This window comes from Bos grunniens, chromosome 2 (assembly GCF_055505025.1).
Source record: "Bos grunniens cultivar Pamir isolate PY7600 chromosome 2, Bosgru_T2T1.0, whole genome shotgun sequence".
Taxonomy (NCBI): domain Eukaryota; kingdom Metazoa; phylum Chordata; class Mammalia; order Artiodactyla; family Bovidae; genus Bos; species Bos grunniens.
The window spans coordinates 99481889-99495363 of NC_141166.1; the positions used below are offsets into that span (position 1 = coordinate 99481889).

General features: G+C 42.7%; 1 protein-coding gene across 17 annotated transcripts in view; it reads left to right on the top strand.

Annotated features, from left to right (window-relative positions):
* The window catches only part of TANC1 (tetratricopeptide repeat, ankyrin repeat and coiled-coil containing 1), a 341829-nt gene that overhangs the window by 82142 nt on the left and 246212 nt on the right, over positions 1–13475 (top strand). For 12 of the 17 annotated variants that reach the window (XM_086355089.1, XM_086355126.1, XM_086355165.1 and 9 more), the window contains exon 1: positions 7295–7408. The exons of 1 other annotated variant lie outside the window; for it this stretch is intronic. The gene's annotated coding sequence lies outside the window, so the exon portion shown is untranslated. Of the gene's footprint in view, positions 1–7294; positions 7409–13475 lie in introns of those variants that run through there. 4 more of the 17 variants (XM_086355095.1, XM_086355129.1, XM_086355120.1 and 1 more) reach the window with 1 other exon arrangement.

Below are 13475 nucleotides of genomic sequence, written 5' to 3' on the forward strand. Positions count from 1 at the left end.
TCTATTAATATTTTGGTTTCCATCTTCTTGAGTATTTTTTGCCATCTGATTTTAAAAATTAAACTTTCTGTCTTGAGATCACTATTTATAACACATGCAGTAATAAGAACTAATGTAGAGCTCTCCTGTCCCCTTTACTCAGTTTATCACAAACAGTAATATCTTGCAAAACTATAGAATGTTTTCACAAGGATATTGACATCGACATAGTAAAGAAACAGAACATTTCTATCACTACAAAGATCTCTTCTGTTGTCCTTTTAAGCCCTCCTCTCCCTTGCACCAGGGCTTCCCTGATGGCTCAGATGGTAAAGAATCTGCCTTCAATGCAGGAGATGCAGGTTCAACCCCTGGGTCAGGAAGATTCTTGGAGAGGGAATGGCTACCCATTCTAGTACTCTTGCCTGGAGAATTCCATGGACGGAGGAGCCTGCCTGGCTACAGTCCATGGGGTCACAAAGAGCTGGACACAACTGAGTGACTAACACTTTCACTTTTCTCCCTTGTACCAATGTTGACTCCTGGCAACTAATAATCTCTTTCATTTCATAATTTTATCATTTCAAGCATTTTATATAAATGGATCATACAGTATGTAACCTTTTAGAATTAGCTTTTTTTTATTCAGCATAATCCCCTGGAGATTCATCCAAGTTGTGTGCAATAGTTTATTCCATTTAACTGCTGTGTTAGTATTCCAGGGCATGGAGAGACCAGTTTGATGATCTATCTCTGCAGGATGTCTGGGCTGTTTCTACGCTTTGTTATTGCAAATAAAACTTCTATGAACATTTGTGTATAGGTTTTCATGTGAAATGCAAGTCTTCATTTCTCTGGGATAAATATCCAGGAGTGCAATTTCTGGGTCATGTGGCAGTTACATACTTAGTTTTTATTTTTTTAATTAAAAAATTTTTTATGTATGTACGTATTTGTTTCTTTGTTTTTGGCTGCCCTGGGTCTTTGTTGCTGCATGCAGGCTTTCTCTCATTGTAGCGAGAGGGGCTCTCTTCATTGCGGCGCACAGGCTTCTCATTCTGGAGGCTTCTCTTGTTGCGGAGCACAGGCCTGGAGTTCACTAGCTGCAGTAATTGTGGTGCATGGTCTTAATTACTCTGTGGCATGTGGGATCTCCCTCAACCAGGGATCAGACCCGTATCCCCTGCATCGGCAAGCCAATTCTTAACCACGGGAACACGAGGGAACGTTTCCCAGAGTGGCTGTATCATTTTATGTTTCCACCAGTGATGTATGAGTGATCCAGTTTCTCTGCATGTCACCTGATTTTGGGACGCTAAATATAGCTTCCCAGATAAATATTAGGACAGTTTTTTTTTTTTTTTTTTTAATTTTCGGTACTAACTCTTTGTCAACAAGATTTAGGCCTCTAGCATTCTGGTTGGCTCCTGGGGGTAGGGTGAGGGCATGGAGAATTAGAAAGAGGATGAAGAGCCTAAGAGGACATCATCTACTTTTAACCCCCAGTGATCGCTGTCTTATTTTGGGCTTCTGATGTCTTGTTTTAACCTGTTTCTATTGTAATTGTATCAGTAATCTCTTTCCCTTCAGGTGGTCTTTTCAAAGGCACAGAAAATCTTGAAGACTGAGAGGAACTAGATTAACTGTAAAAGCTAGAAGAGCTTTGAATTCACTGAAAGATAACAGGGCTTTAGGAACAACTCACTAGGTAGTCAAATCAATCTTTACTAAGTAGCTGGTTTTTAAAGCAAATTCTCTAGGTAAGGAGTGACTCCTCTAATGAAGCCCAGAGATAATTACAGCATGCCCTATTTTCTCTTAGGCAGATATGATTCCTGTTAAAGCCATTGAAACATTTAGACATGACATACACCAAGATCTAGAGTGCAAATGTGTAGATTGAAAGATTTCTGCCCCAACTCTAAAGATTTTTAATAGACTGTTTTAGACAGAACTTCTAATTATTTTTTAAAATTATTTATTTATTTATTTATTTTTTAATCTATTTATGTATGGCTGTGCTGGGTCTTCATTGCTACACATAGATTTTCTCTAATCATCATGAGCTGGGATTACTCATCGTGATGTGCGAGCTTCTCATTGTGGCGGCTTCCCTTGTTGTGGGGTGCGGGCTCTAGATTGCACGGGCTTCAGTAGTTGTGGTGCGCAGAGCTTCGTTGCCCCAAGGCATGTGGGATCTTCCGGGACCAGGGATCGAACCCGTGGCTGCTGCACTGGCAGGCAGATTCTTAACCACTGGACCATCACGGGAGTCCTAGAACTTCTATTTATTGTATTAAATCCCAAGACTAGTTTAAAAAAAACAGTTTTTTAAATGGGGGAATTCTGCTATATGCACATTTGGCTTGGAAGTTGCCTCTGTCTATTCTGCATTGTCCTTTAGTGGAGAAACCACTCTCTGTTCTAGGAAATCAATTATCATCATCATCAATGGTATCCATATTCCCCATCCTTCTGGATTAGATTGTTTGATCATCAAAGGGGAAATAGCAAACTGATTTTTAAACAAAACCAAACGTTCAGTTTGGGCTAGACTCTCCATATTTATGCCTCCTGCTCCCTGCCCTTTGAACCAAATGTTGTGGTAGGTGCTGGTCTATGATTTATATTTCTTCAAGTAAATATGCAACTGCAAAGGAGTTTGACTAGTGCCTGGTATTACAAAAAAATGTTTATATGGGTTCAAGCTCATAATCTCCTTAGTGCATCAGTACTGTTTCACAGAATTGACAGGATGATTATTAGTCATTAATAATGTAAATAAGATGGTAGTGGCACTGGCAAAGAATCTCAGCAAGAATTCTTTAAAAGGAAACATTTCGTTGTAATCAATATGCTGTGTAATTAAGGGTTTCCATGTTGATTTGCATAAAGTGAGGTCCACCTGTATTGTAAACATACTACAATTTTTCCTCCTTAACATTAACACACAAGAAAAACATAAATGGCTCCTGTAAAAATATAACAGTAAGTGTCTCCTGACTGCTACTGTTTGAGACAAGAACTGCCAATTTAGCCCCAGATGAGCCTCTGAGAGTTTGATTTGTGTTATTATCTACTACTAAATCATCATTCAGGCTCTCTCCTTCTCACATTTGGCAAACGTGGGCCCTCTGGGCTGCTCTGATCAAGTTTCTAGGTTGTTATTCCAATCAAAGTGGACCCAGGTAATGGGGAGGAAAAACATAGCTTATTGTTTATTAAATAAAAATTAACAATTGTAAAACATTTTCTAATTTATTAAATGCTTTTCACCTTATTTCATTTAATCTTCTCAACAAAACTGGGAAGCAGAAATTCCAGGCTATCTTCCTTATTTCAAAGATGAGGGATCGGAGGTTCAAAAAAACTAAGTGAATTGCCGGGAATCACAAACAATAACTGCCAAAGTCAGAACTCTAGAGTCTAAATATTATTCCTGTAATGTCCAGACTTTTTGTGCAACTTACTCAGAAGAAGGAAGGCACCCCTCCCATGGTGGGGAACATTAAAATGCATGTGTTACACTGAAACTTAGCAACACATTTCTCCTTTCTTTTTAAGCCATCTTAACCAGACTTAACATTTATTGGAGGGATTATTACCTGATTGCATTACCTCATTCTTCCTGAACATAGGAAATGTCTATTTCTCCTGACAGACCATTTCACCATCACAAGATAGGGCTAAATCTATATTTAAAATGTTCGTCAGATGGCATGCCATCTTAGCAGATTCTCCCAGGATTTTAGTTACTCCTATACTGTCATAAGGAAATGTGAGTCCCTGAATCTACCTTCCTACTTTCTTCCCTCAGTGGATTCCTTATCAGTTTAAATAATTCACTGCCTGGCCCCTATTGGATGAGTTTCTACAATACTGGCAGGCCATGTGCTTGATCTGCAGAGGGGTTCATATGTCACTTTAGATGACTCTTTCAACTGCCTGAATAACTCTGTACAAGTACGGCTTCTGATATCCCTGGATGGATGTCTGCCATTATCTCACATCTGACCATGTGTTGGTATATGTACATGACCATGGATTATTACACATGTGCTAAGGGTATGTAATTTCTTTGTTTTTCCCAATTGATTTCTAACTATAACCCAATTTATTTCATCACTTCCCAGGTTTTTTTTTTTTTTGCCCCCAGGTTTAAAAATTTTGTTTCCTCTCCACAGAGTTAAAAGGGAAAGGAAGAATGAATGAATCAAAGGAGAATGAATTCTGTAAACATTAAAAAAATATTCCAAAGTAGGCAAAAAATGTTTGTGGGCTCAATTATTTTGAGTCTGGATTGCCTACCTTACCTTTTTTTTAAAGTCCTGTCTCACTTTTTGCATTTAATTACTATACTGTTTTAAACATTTCACTTCTCACTATGTCTTTTATACTACCCTTATCATAATAAACACTGGCTATGATCCTAACTTAGGCTTGCTTTAAAATAGATGTACTTAAGAATCTGAGCAAGGGAAAAAACCATGCTAACACTCACAAGGCACATTCTTTTCTCACGCCTTCCTCAGCCTATTGCCCAGGGCAGTAAATTGCAGGGTAAAATAACCGGTTTATTATTTGCTGTTTTCTTTCACTCTGTTGAGAAAAGCTACATTGCTGGCAAACTGACAGAAAATTTAAAAATAGAATCCAGTGTATTGTATGCATGCTTGGTGCAAATGCTCAATGTATAATATTCATGTGAGCTATATTTTAAAAAATTTTTTTGTACTGGAATCTACAAAAATGTAATGAGTGAGTTTTTTAAACTGGGTAGGGTAAGCAGAAAGACCATAAGAAAAGCAGGCAATGATTTTTGCCTTCCCTTCCTCCTAAAAACACAAATAAGTCCTCACCTAACAACTAACCAAAAGCATTTTTATTTTTTTGAGGGAAAAGCAGAGTTTTAAAAAGCATTGATTTTTTTGAATCTGTGTTCCACTAATACCAGCGTTATTTAGCTGCTTAGAAAATGCTCAAAATTTTTTCTTACAGTCTAGCTCTTAATGAATCTTCCTTTTTTCTCACCCATGAATTTTCATTACTCTGTGCTTTTGGCCTTGTCTTCTATAAAATGTACCATTTTCACTCACAGTTTAAGACAGGTTTTGATGTTCTTAGTATGACATACTGTATGTAATGTTAGCTGTTTAAAGCTGGAGATCAGATTGTGCATAATAACATATGTAGTTTGGATTATATAAACACTACAGGAAGAACGGGAGACAGGGCCCTTCTGTGTACAAATTTCAGATTGCTAGCTGTATGCCTGTTTAGAATGTTAAACACTCCTAACTAGGCAGTGATGAAGTTATTTCTTTAATGACTGTGACTTCTGAAGCTATAAAGACAAAAAATTTACAGCTAAAAATAAAGATGCTGCTGCTAATTAATATATTTACGTTATGTGATCTTCTGCTTGCTACTTAGGGAGTTTTGAGGAGGAGGGAAAATGAATTTTGTTGTCTTCAAAGCTCAATCCAACTGAGCAATTTCTTAAAAAACTTGGAGAACATAGCTTAGAAGAGCCAGAGACAGAAGAGCCAATGCAAATTGTACATTTCACCCATTATAAAGAAGTTGGAGTCAGGGAACTCTTCTAGTCTATTTCCCTAGGATTGTTTCTTTTGTATCCTAACATTTCAGATTAGTTAGACTAGCCTGTGTGTGGATATTTTTTTTCTTTCTATTGTGTCATTCGTTTATTATTAACGTTGTCCTGCTTTTTCATCTGTTGTTGAAAGACTGGTAACTTTCATGCATTTCAAGAGAAATTAAAACGTATTACCATATTTTTCAGCAATGGGACATTTCAGAGTGAAGAAATAAGTCACAGTTCTTCTGGTTTAGTAAGTTTACATTTTATTTTAAATATTCATATCCTGCTTTATTTCAGGAAAACTTCAAGGTCGCTGGTATGTTTACTGCTCAAGTATCAACATAGTAATAATCAGAACTTTGAAACTGTGGGTGAAAAATTCAGCAAATTTCAGTCATCTTTTACTTATGTAAGGAGATTGTGTGGCATCTTACTTCCTGTCCCTTTTCACAGGAACTTTAAACATGGACGCTTCTCTCCCGGGGTATCTTTATATTGGGAAGCTCTGCGTGAGGTTGAAGTTTTTATGGGGGAACTTGTTTAAAAGACAGTTGTCTTTAAAGGCGTATTTGGCTCAGCAAGGTTAGGGGTTGCCAATAAATCCATTTATAGCAACTTCTGTATTCCCTGCTCTAAGACACATGATTGGGGTGACCCGTGTATGATTCCCGCAGGCCATGCAAGGCAGCGACGGTCCTAAGTAGATCGCTCTTAGACCAAGGCTGGTCTAACGGGCTTCGGGTGTGGAGTGGGTTGCGCCCTGCGGGCTGAATTGCCTGCCTGGGAACCCAGGGTTCCCGAATCCATAAGCCCTACCCCAGCTTTCACTCTACTGTGGAATGACAAAACATTTTGGGAACTCGGGAACTTAATTTACTGCTGCTGACGGAAACAATAATAGCATCTTTGTGTATTTCCTGCCTCCATACCTCCCTCCTCCCACGATACAAGCATGACGTTAGCACTCCATGTGTGTGTGCACAAAACACAGGGCCACCCGTGTGTGTGTGTGTGTGTGTGTGTGTGCGTGTGTGTGTGCGTGCGTGCAGACAACACAGGGCCAGCCCGGAGCGGTGGGAGGAGGCTGCGGGGACACGGCCCCGGGGACGTCCGAGGCAATCACCGGTCCCTGAACCTCCCTAATTCGAGTTCGGGAAAGAAAAAAACACAGCAGGCGAGATGCCCTTTACACCTCCCATCTGCTTTAGCTCATTCTTGCCCTAGAAAGTGAGTGTGTGTAGTTAAGTGAGGCAGAGAAAATTTAAGAAAGCCACACAAGTCACCCTAAAGGATCCACCAAAACTTCAGCTTGCTTAATTGCTCCCAGATGTCCTCCTCGGCTGTTTTCAACAAGCAGCAAGGAGGGAAGGCCAGGCCACTTCACTGATTTTTAGAGGTTGAAGAAAAAAAATGCAATCACACATTTTGATCCAATCCTGGAAGGGCCCAAACGCAGCCGCAGGGACTAGGCCCCCTGAGCGAAGCTAGAGTCCCTGCAGAAAGTTCGCGCGCCGCGTCCCACTGGTTCCGGGAGCAGCCGCAGCCCGGGGCGGGAAGGGACGCGGGAGGCGCGGCCCGGGCGGGCGCGCGAGAGGAAGGTGCCTTCGGGAACACGCCCAAGGGCGGGGATTCGCGCTGCCAATGAGGCCCCGGTGTGCGAGGCGGGGGGACGGGCCGGAGCGCAGCCTTAGCAGTGGCTGCTGCAGGAGCAGCGGCCGCCTTGGGAGCCGGAGGAGAGGCAGCTGCGGAGCGCTGAGCTGGCCGCGCCCCGAGGCCCGGCCCTGGGGGTGGGTAACAGCGCCGAGGAGCTGGAAACTTTCCCGGCAGGTAACTCCCGCCGCCCTGGCGCCGCCGCCGGCCTCCGCGAGTCCCGAGCCGCGCCAGCTGCTGCGGTGCAGAGGGGAGCAGGGGTCTGGGGAGAGGAGAGGGCGATGGGGAGAGTGGAAAGGCATGTGGGAAAGTTTCTGGAGCTTCCCTGCCCCCCTTCGTTGGGCACACCCGGGAGCTTTCCGGAGATAGGCACGGACATGTTGTGCGCTCCGGGCCTTGGTCCTGGCGGCTCCGGAGGGTCGGTGCCTTCCCTTCGCCTGCCCTCCTCGCCGGACCAATCTGGCCCCGGGCAGAGCTGAGGTTCGGGGGCACCGGGATCTTGTGGCCGCACACTTGAGTTTCGGGACCACCCCCGCCTGGCGCGCCTCCGCGCTCCCCTTTCCGCCTCCTCTGTAGCTTTCGGGCTTGGCAAGGGCCTGGGCTGCGCCTGGTACCTGGGGCGGGGGAGGCGGGAGAGAGGCGCGCCTGGCACGGCGGGGTCCAGAGTACCCCCGAAGTGTAGATGAGCGCGGGTCGCGAAGTTGGCGGGTTGAACTTAAGCCTCTGGGGGAGTGTAGTGCCCCACTCTGGGTCGAAAGTATTGTTCGCTTCCGAGAACACTGCGATGAGTATATCCACGTTCTTTTGGGGGTGGGGTGAGGGGAGTGAGCAAGGATTAGACATTGAGGGAGAGTTCGAGATCAGGATTGTGTTCTTGGAGAATGAAGGTGCTCAGTTCTTTTGGGGGACTTATGTCAGGGCGCACGTTCTTTCTGGGAGACTTTGGGGTGCGGGCGCGCTGCTTTGGGGGTGTGAGGGGCTCCCGGCTTTGGCGCGGCAGCTTTCCGGAACGGCTGGCAAGGAAGGAAGCCCCAAGGCATTATGCGCCGTGTTTGCAGACAGAAACGTCTCTGAACCGGCGTTTTCAAAACTTAGTTTACTTATTGTGTAAGGCTCCGGGAGGAAATGCGGCGGTGGTCAGGTAGAATCCCGGCGCCGCGGCCAGGGTTTCAGAGGACAACGGGCTCGGCGACGGTCTTCCCCTCCCAGCCCCCTCCGGCCCACTTCTGACAGCCCCAGATCCCCGTTCCTCGAAGGATGGGACTCGTCTAGGTAGCTCTGTTCCCGGCAGTGGAGTCGGCTCCTGGAGGTTAGGAGGGTACCTTCATCTTGAACTTGACCCCAGGAGCATCGCCGTCTGGGCGAGATACAAGGAAAAAGGAAGCTGAATCTTCCCGGGGGATGGGCCTCGAACTCTGGCAAGGAAAGGAAGAGCTTGGTTTAGAATCTTTGAGGAATGGGCTTAGGACTGCTGAGGTCATTAACTCCAAATGCCAGGCCATCAGACTGTAGAAGTTAATGTGTTTGGAGGGGGTGGGAATGGGAGAAGAAAGGAGACACCTGGTTAGTTGGTGCGGAGTTGGTATTTCTCTGTAGTGGAAATGAAGGGAGTCTGCCTCTCTGCTTTCGCCAGAGCCGCTACTCACTCACTCTCTTTTTTCCTTTCCTGGGTCTTTTTTCCCTTCCCTTATTCCTGCCAGCTTGGCACTCCTGGGGAGAGGCTGGGGGAGGAGAGAAGAAAGCAGTTGGGAACCTTCCCTGGCCAACTTGGAGGTATTTAAGATCTGCTACTAGGAAGATTCCAGGATTTTAACAGCTGCTTCTTGATTGCTGGGAATGAAAGAATTTATGAGCCACTGAGAGCTGTTCATTATAGTGGTAGTCTGAATGTTTTACTCATCTAAGCTACTTAAAGACCTCACAAGGGACCTTCCCTAGGGATGCCAGTTTCTGCAAAATTCGTGTCAGCCAGAATGCTTGGTGGGTGTCAGTGAGAACTCATTGTAAGTATATCTTGGCGGTATTAAGATGAAAAGTATGTGGGAGTAAAGGAAATATGGTATCTGACATCCTCAGGACTTCCTCCTAGGGTTGCTCCTGTTACCTGCCAAGTGAATTCGGTCCAGGCTTCCGGATTGTTGTGATTTGACAATAAGAGGTGGGAAATAGTGTCATCGATTTTAGTGGAGGCAGGAAAGTCCAGAAATAAATTTAAGGTCACTTTTCATGACCCTGTCTTTCAGCTGTGAGTCTGCAAAGTTAAGTTTTGCTGGGATGTGGAAGCCATGGTTTTCCTGCTTTTTTGGTTTAGCCACCAGAATGTCTAAATTATCATAATTTATGTCCAGTGTGGAACTAAAACATAACTGATTCATAGTCAGCCTTTTTCTACTTCCCATAACAGCCTGTAGAAAAGAACATTTTGTCTCTTTAACCACACACAATTTATTTGGTGCCATAGTGGGTTTTTGATATTGGGTGATTGAGGGCACAAATTTAAAGACAGTGGAATTTTCTCGATTAAACTGTTCATTTTTAGGCAACATCCCCTTCTGAGTTGCTGATTAATTCTTTATCTCCCAGGAACATTAAAATCAGTATCCCTGGGCTGGTAGAATTGTAATCCATATTATAATGATGCCTGCCGGCATAGCTGGACGTTTGTGTTATGTCGATATTTCCATCAGGCGTTTCTAACCCAGTTGTAAAGGTTTCTGTCTGGGTTGGGTTGCAAGTAGGCTGAGGGTCTCATAGTCAGAGAGATGGCTTTGTTTTTTACCTTTCTGATGAAAAGTTTAACTTGTTACAGGAATAAAGTTTACACAAACAAAATAAAGCAGAAGAAATATATGTATTGCTGGGGAGGGATTTGTATTAGTTCGCAGGATAGCTTTGTTTTAAAGTTTTAAAAGAAAATGCATATTTCAATAGAGGAAAAACTAGAACCTCTTCCTAACCCCCTACCAGTTTACAGATGTTGTCAGTATACTAGGTTCTTTAGCCTTTCTGGGCCTTAGTTTTCTCATTATCATTCCTAAAATGAGATTATCTTTCAACTATAAAGTTCTGTGACTGTCCAATAGTTGGAGAAATGTAGGTATTCTGGAGCTAGTTCTGTAATATTAAAGTAGTACTTTGGTGTTTATAAAGTGCTTTACTTACATATTATTTTCTTAAACCCTTAGTTAAGTAAACTGAGGCTGGGCAAATTAGATCAGTTTGCTTAATATCATCTGTAAACAGTGGAGGTGAGCTTGAACCTAGGTCTTTTGATTCTTTATATTCCAACCCCCATATCTCTATTTATGAAGTCACAAGTGAATTGGCTACAATTGGCAGACAGACTTAAGTTACTATGTGGCATTTTCTCATAATATTTCATTTATGAGTTACTTGGGTTTCAGAACCCCAGGGTTAACATCTATGTTTTGATGTCAGAGATTAAAAACAGTTCAGTAATAATGGTAATAGAACATTCTCCCCAAGAGAGTTTCAGAAATTCATATACCTTAAATTAATCATTTGTTTATTTCCAACTTATTTTTTTATTAAGTAGACTTCAGGATCTGGTGTGATTTATAATCCCCATTTGTAACCCAGACAGCATTCTTAAGGAAATCACTTCTCAAATCTGTGCATCTTTTTTAAAATAAGTAATAAATATATCATTTGCTTTTCATCTTGGTATCTCTCAGCTGAATTACAAAGCCTGGATAAATGTCCCATTTTTGGTGAAATTGTTCTTGGGCTCTTTCTACTGCTGTCTGGATTAGTCTGATTTTGCACCACTTGCTGTGCAAAAAAGAAAAAAAATTCTTCTGTTATGCTATTGGTTTAATGGTAAAGAAGTGGTAGGCTGCAAGTGACCCATTTTCACGGACTCTAAATGTTTATACTGTGCCCTGCTTGCCTATTTAAGAGTACTGAGTGCAACTTGACACTCATTTGGAAGCTGGTATGGATTTTCTTTAAAGGGTTCTAAAATAAATTATGTGCTATTATAGACTTTTATGTCTGAGCAACTTGTCCTTCTTCAGCTTCTTAAACTTATACTCAGAAGACCATCTTTTCAAAATAACTAAGCAATTAATGAGTACCCGTTGTTGTTCAGTTGCTAAGTTGTGCCCCCACTCTTTGCAGCCCCGTGGACTGCAGCACGCCATGCTTCCCTGTCCTTCACTATCTTCTGAAGTTTGCTCAAACTCATGTCCCTTGAGTCAGTGATACTGTGTAACCATCTCATCCCCCTTCTCCTCCTGCCTTCAGTCTTTCCCAGAATCAGGGTCTTTTCTAATGAGTCACATCTTCACATCAGGTGGCCAAAGTATTGGAGCTTCAGCATCAGTCCTTCCAGTGAATATTCAGAGTTGATTTTCTTTAGGATTGACTGGTTTGATCTCCTTGAAGTCCAAGGGACTCTCAAGAGTCTTCTCTAGTATCACAACTCTAAAGCATCAATTCTTTGGTGTTCAGCCTTCCTTATGGTCCAGTGGCCATTCTGACTGGTGTGAGGTGATTGTAGTTTTGATTTGCGTTTCTCTAATAATGAGTGATGTTGAACATCTTTTCAGGTGTTTATTAGCTATCTGTATATGTTCTTTGGATAAGTGTTTGTTAGGTCTTCTGCCTACTTTTTGATTGGGTTGCTTGTTTTTCTGGTATTGAGCTGCATGAGCTGCTTGTATATTTTGGAGATTAATCTGTTTCATTTGCTGTTATTTTCTCCCACTCTGAGGGACCTTTTCCCTGGTGCCTCAGACAATAAAGAATCTGCCTGCAATGCAGGTGATCAGGGTTTGATCCCTGGTTTGGGGATCCCTGCCATTGAGAAGAGAATGGCAACCCACTCCAGTATTTTTGCCTGGGAAATCCCATGGACAGAAGAGCCTGGTGGGCTATAGACCATGGGGTCGCAAAGACACTACTGAGTGACTAACACTTTCACATCCATACATGACTACTGGAAAAACCATAGCTTTGACTGTATGGGCCTTTGGCTGACTGTAAAAAGGCTGCCATTTCCAGGTATGTGTGTAGAGAGAGAGAGTTATGAAGCAGTAATAAAGTTGGGAGAAGAGTTACCAGTGTGCTAGAAGGGGACAAGAGCAGCAAAGCAGAAGAATGGCTTCTGGTTTTTATTATAGGGGAATAGATTTTGAAGGATAGGAGAGGATTTAGATAAAGAAGGCTCTCGAGAAACATCTTGTACAGCATAGAACAGGTTCTGGTTTGGGTTGGGTTTCCATGTTACTGATGGAAGTAACCCTCCTAGGATAGATGTCCTCTTTAGGGGTTCCCAAAGGTGTGTGTGATCAAGGAGAATATTCTGGAAAGAAGAGTCGCATAGGTAGAAATGTCAAGGACAAGAAAAGCATTGCAAAGGGATGGCATAGTCCCTGGATTTTAGTCCCCACAGATTTCACCACAACCATGAGGGAATTTATTAGTAGAAATCTTCCAGTCACAACTATATGTAGATGTGAACCCAAGATGTTCAGCTGTATAGCCCAGAGCCACGGTGACTCACCACCCTCCCTTGCATACCCAGAAGAGACTTAATACCTCTGTGAGTTGGGGTTGGATTTGGGGAAGTCTCTAAGCAACACTTGGATGTGATCTTCTCATGCATATATACTCATGCGAAAGTAGGATTGTATATTACACGAACTTTTAAAGAAATTCGAAAAAGATTTGACATACAAAGGTACATATAATGTATTTGCACAGAGTACAGTGTATGCTTATGTGATATGCTCCCTCTGCTCCACCCCTGTTATTCAATACATTCTTTAGCACAGCTTTAATGGCTGTTTTGTAAATTCATTACATACATTATTATAATTTGTTTAACCAACCCATTTTGACATTTAGGTGTTTGGAAAGAAATCTCTTAGGCTATCAGAGCCCTTTGTCTCAGGATGTGATTTACTCATCATTAAATCATAGGACCCAATAAAAAATAAAGTAAAAAAAAAAGTCAGAGAGTCCAGCACATAGGGATACCTGGCTGCTGGTAGCTTCAGAACCTCACATCATCGAGAAACTGACTCTGAGGAAGTTGGGGGGGCAGTGGGAAGGGATGGACTTGTACGCATTGCTATATTTAAAATGGATAACCAGCAAGGACCTACTGTAGAGTACAGGGAACTCTGCTCAATGTTTTGTGACACCCTGAATGGGAAGGGAGTTTGGGAGAGAGTGGATTCATATGTATGTATGGCTGAGTCACTTTGCTGTCTACCTG